The sequence below is a fragment of the Ipomoea nil genome, unplaced genomic scaffold (genome assembly GCF_001879475.1).
Source record: "Ipomoea nil cultivar Tokyo-kokei standard unplaced genomic scaffold, Asagao_1.1 scaffold2827, whole genome shotgun sequence".
Classification (NCBI taxonomy): domain Eukaryota; kingdom Viridiplantae; phylum Streptophyta; class Magnoliopsida; order Solanales; family Convolvulaceae; genus Ipomoea; species Ipomoea nil.
Window position 1 is genome coordinate 221,579 of NW_017619255.1, and position 10,898 is coordinate 232,476.

Here is a 10,898-nt window from a genome sequence, read left to right on the forward strand (position 1 = left end):
CAAGATGAAAAGAGACACAAAGCACGAAGACTGAAGCGTCAACAACGAAAGTTCATCAAAGGTTATCAACCACCTCGTAGAGACAACTATCATTATGACGATTCATCAAGACATTCATTCTCTTCAACAACAACAAGAATGTCACTACTGTCTGAGTTGACTAACCATCCTAGGAACAAAAGGACCTCAACATGTGGGACACGCATACCAAGGAGCATTAAATGAAGTTGTACCATCCTTCTGAAGCTAAAGGACAAAACCCTAAGGCTATCCATGCCCTCAACGGATACATGGTACAAACCACATTAATGGAGCATTTAATGCAGCAAGCTCCCCGGTCCTTACCCACTGGATAATAGGTTTGAAATTTCATCTCCCTCCAACGGATGAAATTTCCCTCACCTATATAAACCCACCTTCATCAACTAAGAAGGTGCTGGTTCTTTCACTCGATAATACTATCAAGCAAAAGCTCTTAAACAATCTCAAGTTCTCACCAAGCTTTTGCGAACCAGTGTCAAGGCGTGAAGATATTTGAAGAAGCTCATTATTTCTTATCTTCCACCTTGAACAAGTCTTGCATCTTATAAGAAGCGATCATCCTTCATTTAGTCAAGACTTCATCACGTTGGAGAAATCAGAAATCATTTTCTACCAACCTCAACTCTGAAGAAGACGTTGATAGAGGCGGAGTAAACTTGCGGAGTTGAAAAACCTACAGGAAGCTGTCCGGCTTAGTGATCAAGGAAGCTTTCGTGTATTTGTACTAACGAGTGATAGTGCAAACCTTCCATAAGTTGTGGAAGAAGAGTGGAAGTAGGCAAAGTTGGCCGAACCACTATAAAAACTCTCGTCTCCTTATCTCTTTATTTTCGCGATTTACTTTCTGCATCATATCATCATTCGCGCCCAAACCGAAAGTTTCATTAAAACATCAAACTGTGCAAAGTAATTAAAACGAACTTAATATTTCCGCTGCGCTGTAACGCTGAAAGGTTGTTATTTCCCAAAATCTGAAAAGATTCTATTCACACCCCCCCCCCCCCCCCCCCTCTAGACTCTCGTTATAACCCTACCGGGACCAACAGTTGCCTCTGCAGAAAGAAGTTTTTCAAAGTTGAAATTGTTGAAATCTTACTTCATCCAATGAATTAGCTTTAATCTCCATTGAAAATAAGCTTTTGGAAGAAGTAGATATCAAAAGTTTGGTAGATGATTTTGCGTCTAAATGTGCACGACGCACGTCACTTTTTAAATGAAATTTTAGATGTATTTTTTATATAATATTTATATTTTGATATAATTTTTTGAACAACTATTATTTATATATATAAATTACTGGAAAAAGGGGTCCTAAATTAAGATATTGCACATGGTCCTAATTTTTATTGGAATGGCCCTGCTAATTCGGTATTTGACCTAAAGTCAACCCAATTATCATTCGACTTAGGGCAACCTCAATAGCATTGATTTTTATTTTTTGGGTGTTATTTTAGATGCTTACTAGGAGAAAGAGGAGAGAAAGAGAAAAAGGAAAAAGAGGGAAAATAAAAAAACTAAAGAGCATTATGTCTGAAGCAAATAAAAAAAATTTAAAAAAAAAAACAAACAAACAAAAACAACAGAGCAGTTAACGCGCCCGGCTAGGCATGGTCTGTGCAGTTCATGCACGGAATTGCGTCTCTCTTCTTTACTTTCTCTCTCATACGGGCCTCACAAAAAAAACAATCTCTTGCCGGCCGTCCACAAACCTTCTCTCTCCTCCACATAAGGTATGATTTCTTAAAAAACTGAGCAAAAATCACTATTGTAGTTGCTCTTATATCAATTACTAGGTTGATATTACCTTAGAGCATCTACACTAGAGTAGAAATGGGGGAGAATTCACTTCTTTTGAAGCCAAAATGCCATGGTGGCAGAGAGAGAACTAAGAGAGAGAAGATGTGGGGAGCATCTGCTATGGTTGGGATATTACTCTGCCCAAGAAAGAGGAATTAATGAAGATAGAGCAGTTGCTGTGCGCGTGACATGCTTATTATTATTATTATTATTATTTTTTTTAAAAAAATCAGTTTTGATTTTTTTTTTGTCTTCACTCCCACATTCGCTTTCCTAATATATCACTCTTACATTTCCCCCTAATATCCCTAACTGATAAGAATGGTCTTAGTTGAGCCGCCTTTACTCTACGAAACCTTTGAACCATCTAATTCTTAGACTATTCCGTCCTTCCATTATTCCATCTTTGCATTTCTAGCTGGGTCTTCAACTCTTTGGTCTTAAACTCTTATGCTTTTGTACACTTGACTATTGACCATCTGACTTCCTGGCCTCTTAGATTTTTGACCATTTGAATTACCTGGTCTTATGAACTGTCCGATTAGTCTACTTTAGGGATTGAATTACATTATAATTATTTTACTTTTTGGGTGGTATAGTTCGCGCCTAAATAAGACTTTGCAGATGATACCGTAAATAAAATCCTAAGTTTAAAATTGTAAAAGAGTTTGGAACCTAAACTTAGCTCCTAGCATGTATAATATCATTAAAATCTAATAAAAATAGTTTCTAAGATCTTTTTGCAAGCATAAAATTAAGAAGAAAAAAAAAAATTAAGCGAGCAAACTATATTTAGTTAAACACTTTCTCATAATATTCAATTATAGCAATAACTTTGAAAGCAATTTTAATCAAAAATAGTTTTAAAATACCCATGAGATAAAACAAAAATGACACAAAAATCATTATATATACCTGTATACAGCACATAAGATAAAATTGCTGTAGAATTTGGTGTGAAATCTATCATGTTGTAACTTACCAAAGTCTATGAGCATTAAATTGTGCTCATTCTACCTTGAGAGTTGTAAAGTAAAGAATAAATACTAGCTAATTATGGGCAAGAATACATACAAATTAATCCAGCAAGTCAACTTGTTAATCCATAAAATCCCAGTAACGTAACTATGAAATCCCAAACCTTTGCTTTCGTTCTTGCACTCATCTTTACTGTCTATTCTCACATCCTTCTTTTTATTCCGCTGCTGGGAGGAGTTTGAAGGTGGCACGCAGCACGCACGTATGTCGCACGGATTTCCTTTCCAATATGGCTTCACTAATTCTTTAATTTTGTTTTTTTGTTTTTTTGTTTTTTTGTTTTTTTTTTTTTGGTTTGGTTGAATTTAAAATTCTTGACTCAAATCCTAAACTATTGATTTGAATCTTCACTTATTGTACTCTTTTTGACCTAACATAGCCTTTCGAGCCCATTTTGTAATTAAGAAATTAAATTCATATTTGAACTTATTGATATTAATATTAAACATATCACTTTACATTCTATCACTGCACATACACTAGTTTTTACATACACTATGTAACACATCGGATTGCAGATCTAATAGCACTATCAAGGCACCTTAATGATAGTTAATCATCAATTACAACATGATATATAAAACAGTATATAAGGTTAGATTTTTACTCGTGTAATGTGTATAGTATTACTTCTTTTTTTTTTTTTTTCTAGTGTGTTGTACTGGAATCTATAGCCTGCGAAATACAACTAATCAAGCTGAACTCAGATAGTCTCTGACCATTTGAGACGACTCTCCACCTCTCTTAAAACATTGTTGCATATGCATATATAATTGTAAGCATCCACAGTACTCTTAAATGACTCAAACCTTTCTTTACTTAACTTTATAGTATGTATTACTTTGCTAATAACAAAAACTACGCAAATATAGAAGGGACTAAAATAGATAAGTGAATCAAACTTTTGACCAAACTAGTACCTTACTTAATTCATGTGCTATTATTTTTAGCTCTTAGCTTGGTTATTTTATTTCCCCCTCAATGTGATTTTGCCTAATTCAAAGGCTATAGTATTCAGCAATTGAAGAAATCAAATTGTTGTTCGTATGGACAGCGAAGTTAGGAGTGTGCAATCTTCGGATAATTTTTGGTTAATCGACCAAATGGACAAAGTTCGGTTAATTGTATTTTAACTGAACTTTTTCGGTTTCGTTAATGGTTAAAGGTTTTTCCAAAGTTCGATTAACGGTTAATTTGGTTCGAAAGTGTCTGTTAACCGAATTAACCGAACTTTTTAATATATATATATATATATATATATATATATATATATATATATATATATATATATATATATATATATATATATATAATGTATTAAATATTTAAATGTCATATGTAATGTAATCTGTTTATAGTGTTGTTACGGTATTGTTTTTGTATATTTTGTTATGAATTTATTATGATATGTATTATTTTAATTGCATTTATTATTTTAGCTGTTATTTTTAGGATTTTAAATTTTAACTTAAAAAAGTTCGGTTAATCTGTTAACCGACCGATTAACCGCAAAAAATTTCAGTTCGGTTAAAATGGTTCCGTTTACCGATTGAACACCCCTAAGCACAGTTGTTACTTAGATAATAAATTGTAAGTAAAGATGAAAGATCGAGACTTGACAGCTGCTGAAGTGTAGGAGTTACATTTAATGTGGTGAGCTCATTGTGAGCACCATGCAATGATCCTTTCACTTAAGTAGCGGATTTTTTCGACCACTTTACAAAATTGATGCTATTTCCGACCACCTTGTCTTGTGGTCGGAAATAGCGTCGGAGGTTTTTCTGAATACCAAAAATGGTCACAACAAGGGTTTTCAACTGAATTTAAGAAGGTGGTTGGAAATTCTTTGACTTACAGCGGTGGCATAAAGCATGCATAGGGTGCTAGTAACATGCTTAGTATCCAAACCTCAATGGTTTTCAACAATTTCATTTTGAAACGTAAACAATTAACTACTTAATCAAGACTACAGGGAATGTTTGAGAAGAACAACGAGATTTGAAAAGGTTAGTAATAATAAGAAAAAAAAAAAGGACAATACACATGCAATTTAGTTTAGTTATTGTGATATTTTCTCATAAAGTTACATTTAACAATACAATACGTTTTGAATTTAGTATGGTTTAAGGAAAGTGAAGTTGAGTATTTAAGAGAATAAAGTTGTTGATTGCTATGCAAGTATAAGAGAATAAAGTTGTGTTTTTACTAGTAGCTATATAATTTTTGACATAATGCTAATGACTTAATATTTAACATTGACCATTCATCACTAGTACAAAAAGGGACAAAGAAATATAACTTTAGGCTACCATTCTTCAAACAAGGATAGTATATTGTTTTTTAAAAAACAAAAAAAAAAAAAAAAAAAAGGAACAGTACCGTAACGGTAAATAAATAAACAAGAAACCGCTACCCTTTTAAACAAAAAGGTAGTGATTTCTTTAAAAAAAATTAGTATATATTTTCGGCTACCCTTCCTCGTAGAATGGTAGTGCAAAAATTTATTAATTAAAAATTAATACTCCGTATAACTTTCTGCTACCCTTCCTCGTAGAAAGAACATCGGATAGTTATATTAATTTAGAAATAAGAGTCAAATAGGCCACCGAACTGTACACGATAATGCAATTAGGCCACTAACCAAAAAAAAAATAACAATTAGATCCCTAAACTAACAAATTTCAAACAATTCTCTTAATTTAGAGGTTTCCAACAGGTGAACATGTCATCCTCCCAATTTAATTATTTTTTTAAAAATAAATTTAAAAAAAAAAAAACAGAGAATCCTGCCGGAGACGAAGAAGGTATCTTTGTTTCTGGCTGGATTCTGTTTTTTTTTTTTAATAATTAACTTTTAAACTTTATTTTTTTAAAAATAATTAATTTGAGAGGATAACCTGTTGACCTGTTAGAAACTTTTAAATTGAAAGAATTATTTAAAATTAGTTAATTTAGCGATCCAATTGTTGATTTTTTTTTTATTTAGCGATCTGGGTTCTGACCTAATTACATTATCGTGTGATGTCATATTTGACCCTTATTCCATTAATTTAAAATTAATATAACTTTTTTTAAAACAAAATTAATAAGGAGTATAACTTAGTCTGCACCAATCTAAAATCTGAATCGCAAAAACCCTTGTTTTCGCGCACCTCTCCTCTCCGTCGTCACCACCAGCTCCATCGCCACTCTCAGCCACCAACGACGATGCCTCCGCCAGTCCCGACACCTGCCACCACCGTAGCCACCGTGTTGGTTAGCTTGCGCGACCGCAACCGACGACAGCTTCTGCGGCCGCGACCGCCACCGCCAGTTCCTGCCACTGCCGCCACCGAACTAACGCGGTAAGTGTTTTTTTTTGTTTTTTTGTTAAAAATATTTGTTTTAATTAGATTATTGGCGTTTCGGAATCGAAAATCAAAGCTGAAAAAGGGAGCTAAAAAGGAGAAAATTTTGATGGTGAAGCTGAACCTGAAGAGCTCCCCAGACATGGCGAAACAACTGAGAGTCTAACACTAGTCCAGTGCTTTTTTCTAACAAACTAATAAATTTATTTTTGAACAAATTTTGAATGAAGTTTTTATATGGATAAATTTCATGTTGAAAGATTAAAAAAAATTATATTTTACTAACCTTGAAAGCATAAATTCTGAAAGGAAAAAACAAGCAAAATATATATTTCAAAGCCTGAATCTCTTATTATTCTTAATTGTTATTAATTTCATCTTTTTTTTTTTACTAATTTTTTTAATGACAGGGTCAGGGATACAGTGGCCGGTTGTATTAATGTTCCAATTCTGAGTTCATCAAATTAGAGCGGGTTATAGTAGCCGCGCCAATGCTATGATGGAATTGTTAGGCAGAGGATTGAATATAATATACAATGCAAGTATAAAGAAGTAATATTGTATTTGTGTCTTTGCTGTTATAATTTTGACGTAGTCCGTGTTGTCCCGTTAAGATTTTTCGTGGAATAAAATTGGAACACTTTTAATAATAATGGATTCAATGTGGCAAAAATGATTATGGTGGACTAAAATTGAAATAACCCCTATAACAGTAGGACCAAAAATGAAATTCACTCGATATTATACCCTAACGTGATTCATACATAACTATTAAGTACATAAAAGAAATGAAGGTGCAGCATGGAATGACGGATAATGATCAACTGTTAGTTAAACATTGACAAATGATAAACGATACACATATGCTGATTATAACAATAAATTTGAGGAGAATAGTAATTCTGGAAGAGTAAATTGTTATTGAGCACCCTGAAATTATACAGTATACATGAAGAGAGAATACAATGACTCTTAGGAATGATAAATCATAAATGATAATAATATTCCTAAGGAATAAGGGTCAAATAGGCCATCGAACTGCACACGAGAATGCAATTAGGCCACCGAACTTAAAAAACCTACAATTAGATCCCTAAACTAACCAATTTCATTCAATTTGTCCATTTTACAGGTTTCTAACAGGTTACTCCTCCACCGAGGATGCATATGTGGCATTTTAAAAAAATTATTTATTTTTAAATTAGTTTTTTAATGTTTAATATATAAAAACTAAAATAATTTTATTTTTTAAAATAAAATATTTTTTTAATTTGTTTAAAATTCGCAAATGACCAATACAAACTAATTATTTTAAAATTCAAAAATCACCAAATCACGATAGTTTCTTATTAAATAATTTGTTGATTTTTTATTTGTTCCTGGCCAAAGCATATTACAAAGGGAAATAAAGCAGTAAAAGCAATATATTAGAAAGCAGTAATACTATTACTAAATGTATCATATTATTAAACAAAACCATTATTAATAGTTGGGAAAATTGTAAAAAATACCCCTCTATAATATGTCAATTATCAATGTCACCCCTGAATTATGAGTGGTGTAAATGTTGCCCCTCAATTATTAAAATGGTGCACATATAGCCCCTCCCGTAACGGACTTGTAGTTCCCCGTCGCTGTCCATCGCTGGTACTTCGAATCGAGGGAGAGAAAAAACAACTAAATTACATATTTACTCCGACTTAATAGTGTCCTACACTAATAGGGAACCACATTTTCGTTACGAGAGGGGCTATATGTGCACCGTTTTGATAATTGAGGGGCAATATTTACACCACTCATAATTTATGGGTGACATTGATAATTGACATATTATAGAGGGGCATTTTTTACAATTTTCCCTTAATAGTTTTAGTATTATTATTAGCAGTAATATAATTTATTGTTTTTTTTTTAAAAGAAGCAGTATTAGTATTATTAGCAACAAAGAATAATCAGTATAGAAATAAAAAAAAAAATCAACAAATTATTTAATAAAAACTATCGTGATTGGTGATTTTCGAATTTTAAAATAATTAATTTATATCGGTGATTTGCGAATTTTAAAAAAATTAACAAATTATTTTATTTAAAAAAGAAAAAACAAATTATTTTAGTTTTTATTTATTAAATATTAAAAAACTAATTTAAAACTAAATAATTTTTAAAAAATGCCACATATGCATCCTAGGTGGAGGGGTAATTAACCTTTTAGAAACTTAAGAAACCTGCAAAATGGACAAATTGAATGAAATTGGTTAGTTTAGGGACTTAATTGTTGATTTTTTAGGTTCAGTGGCCTAATTGCATTCTTGTGTGCAGTTAGATGGCCTATTTGACCCTTATTCCTATTCCTAATAATGTTAGAAGAGGGAAAATAAATTTTAGTATATCTAGAATACAGAGTTCTAATAATACTTCTTCCCAAACGAGTTCTAATAATACTTCTTCCCAAACGAGTTCTAATAATACTTCTCCCAAGTTCTAGTAATACTTATATTTTTGCATGGATGCCTAGTTCTATTTCTTATATTATTAGACCAACCATGCATAGTTCTATTTCTTATATTATTAGACCAACCACTAACCCCGTTGCCTATATATAAATACCCCCTCCGATCCTCTTCTTCAACATCTCACCACTGCTCTCTCTCTCTCTCTATCTCTCTACAATACATACAATCCATTATCATATACATACAAACATGGCTGTGTGCAAATATTGTTTCTCACTTGTCTTCACCTTTTTGTACGTAACATGTACACTAGCAGCTAATGCTAATTACAATGTTCAAAGCTATGGAGCAAAAGCCGATGCTAAGAGGGACTCCAGCAAGGCCTTTCTGGCGGCATGGGCGGCGGCTTGTGCCTCCACTTCCCCGGCCACTGTTTACGTCCCACCGGGAAGGTTCCTGCTTGGCGGTGCGACCACATTTGGAGGCCAAACATGCAAGAGCAAGTCCATAAAGTTTCAAATAGATGGAACAATTGTGGCCCCATCTGACTACAATGTAATTGGAAAGGCTGATAATTGGATCAAATTTGTAAGGGTGACCGGAGTTTCCATTGTCGGCGGAACCCTAGACGCCAAGGGCGCTGCTCTTTGGTCTTGCAAAAACTCGGGCAAGAATTGACCTAATGGAGCTGGGGTACGTACACAATATAATATTCTTCAACCTGCATATATATAATGATTTATACGGAGTACTATTTTAGGTTTGGTTTTTTTTTTTTTTTTTCTAACTTTTCGTAAATATATACTTATTTTACAGACATTGGCGTTTTACAACTCAAACAACGTTGTTATCGACGGACTAAGTTCACAAAACAGTCAAAAGTTTCACATTCGCATTGAAAGCTGCCATAACGCCAAGTTATAAGGAGTGAAGGTATCGGCTCCCGGAAATAGCCCCAACACCGACGGAATCCATGTGCAGTCATCAACAAGTGTAACAATCTTGAATTCCCACATCGGCACCGGTGACGACTGTATCTCTATCGGCCCGGGGAATTCCAACTTGTGGATTGAAAACATCGTGTGTGGCCCCGGCCACGGAATCAGGTCAGTCAAATTAATAAAAACATTCTTAAACAAACAATTTGATTCCATTGCGTCCTTTTAATTTACTTCACAAATGAATAAGAATCTTAATTAAGGAATCTTTGTTATATATATATGTTTCTGTGCAGCATTGGGAGTTTAGGTTGGAAAGAGCAGGAGGGTGGAGTACAAAATGTGACCGTTAAAACCGCTACTTTTATCGGCACTCAAAATGGATTGAGGATCAAAACGTGGGCAAGGCCAAGCAATGGATTTGTGAAAAATGTTGTTTTCCAACACGCAGTCATGTCTAATGTTAAAAACCCCATCATCATCGACCAGAATTACTGTCCTAACTACCAAAATTGTCCTCATCAGGTAATACGATCAATCATGCATATTCCTTAGCTTGTTCCACCACTACCCTCAAAATTACCATAAAAACATCAAAACAGAAAATGAAATCTATTTAATTTTTTTCCATATATAGTTAACAACGTTGCTGATTATATATATATGATTCTGAATTCCATCCCATGCTAATTAAACATGTTTTATATATGATTAATTACGACAGGGATCGGGCGTGAAGATAAGCAACATAAAGTATAAAGACATACATGGTACATCAGCAACGAAAGTGGCGATGACATTCGAGTGCAGCAAGACAAAACCGTGCCGTGGCATAACGATGGACGATGTAAACTTGACATATAAAGATCATCCGGCTCAAGCCTCCTGCTCTAACGCCAGAGGGACGTCTTCCGGTTTAGTTATGCCGGCGAGCTGCCTCTAAGCAGTTCAAAATATACATGCTTTAAATTAAATTTTCTGATGATTGAATTGAAGTAATTAATATAATTTGTCACTACTTATAGTTGAAGTTGTATGTTCATGTTGGCGTCTGCGTTAGCCTCATTTGGCCTTACTACGTACAAAAATATATACCATACTCAATAATACTATATATTATTCGCTGACTCAACTAAAACTTTTAATGGTTTCAAATTAATTAATATTCAAAACTTTCAATTCAAATAAACTAGTTCATTTATACTAATAAATATAAATTTAATTATACATCACACAATCAATATAAACCCCCATTGATTGAATCTGAAATTTTTACCCAGTGA

General features: G+C 33.3%; 1 pseudogene; it reads left to right on the forward strand.

The window, feature by feature from the left end:
- The first annotated feature begins 697 nt into the window (after nt 1–697).
- On the forward strand, nt 698–10,688 carry LOC109159443 (annotated as a pseudogene).
- Nucleotides 10,689–10,898: the final 210 nt, after the last annotated feature.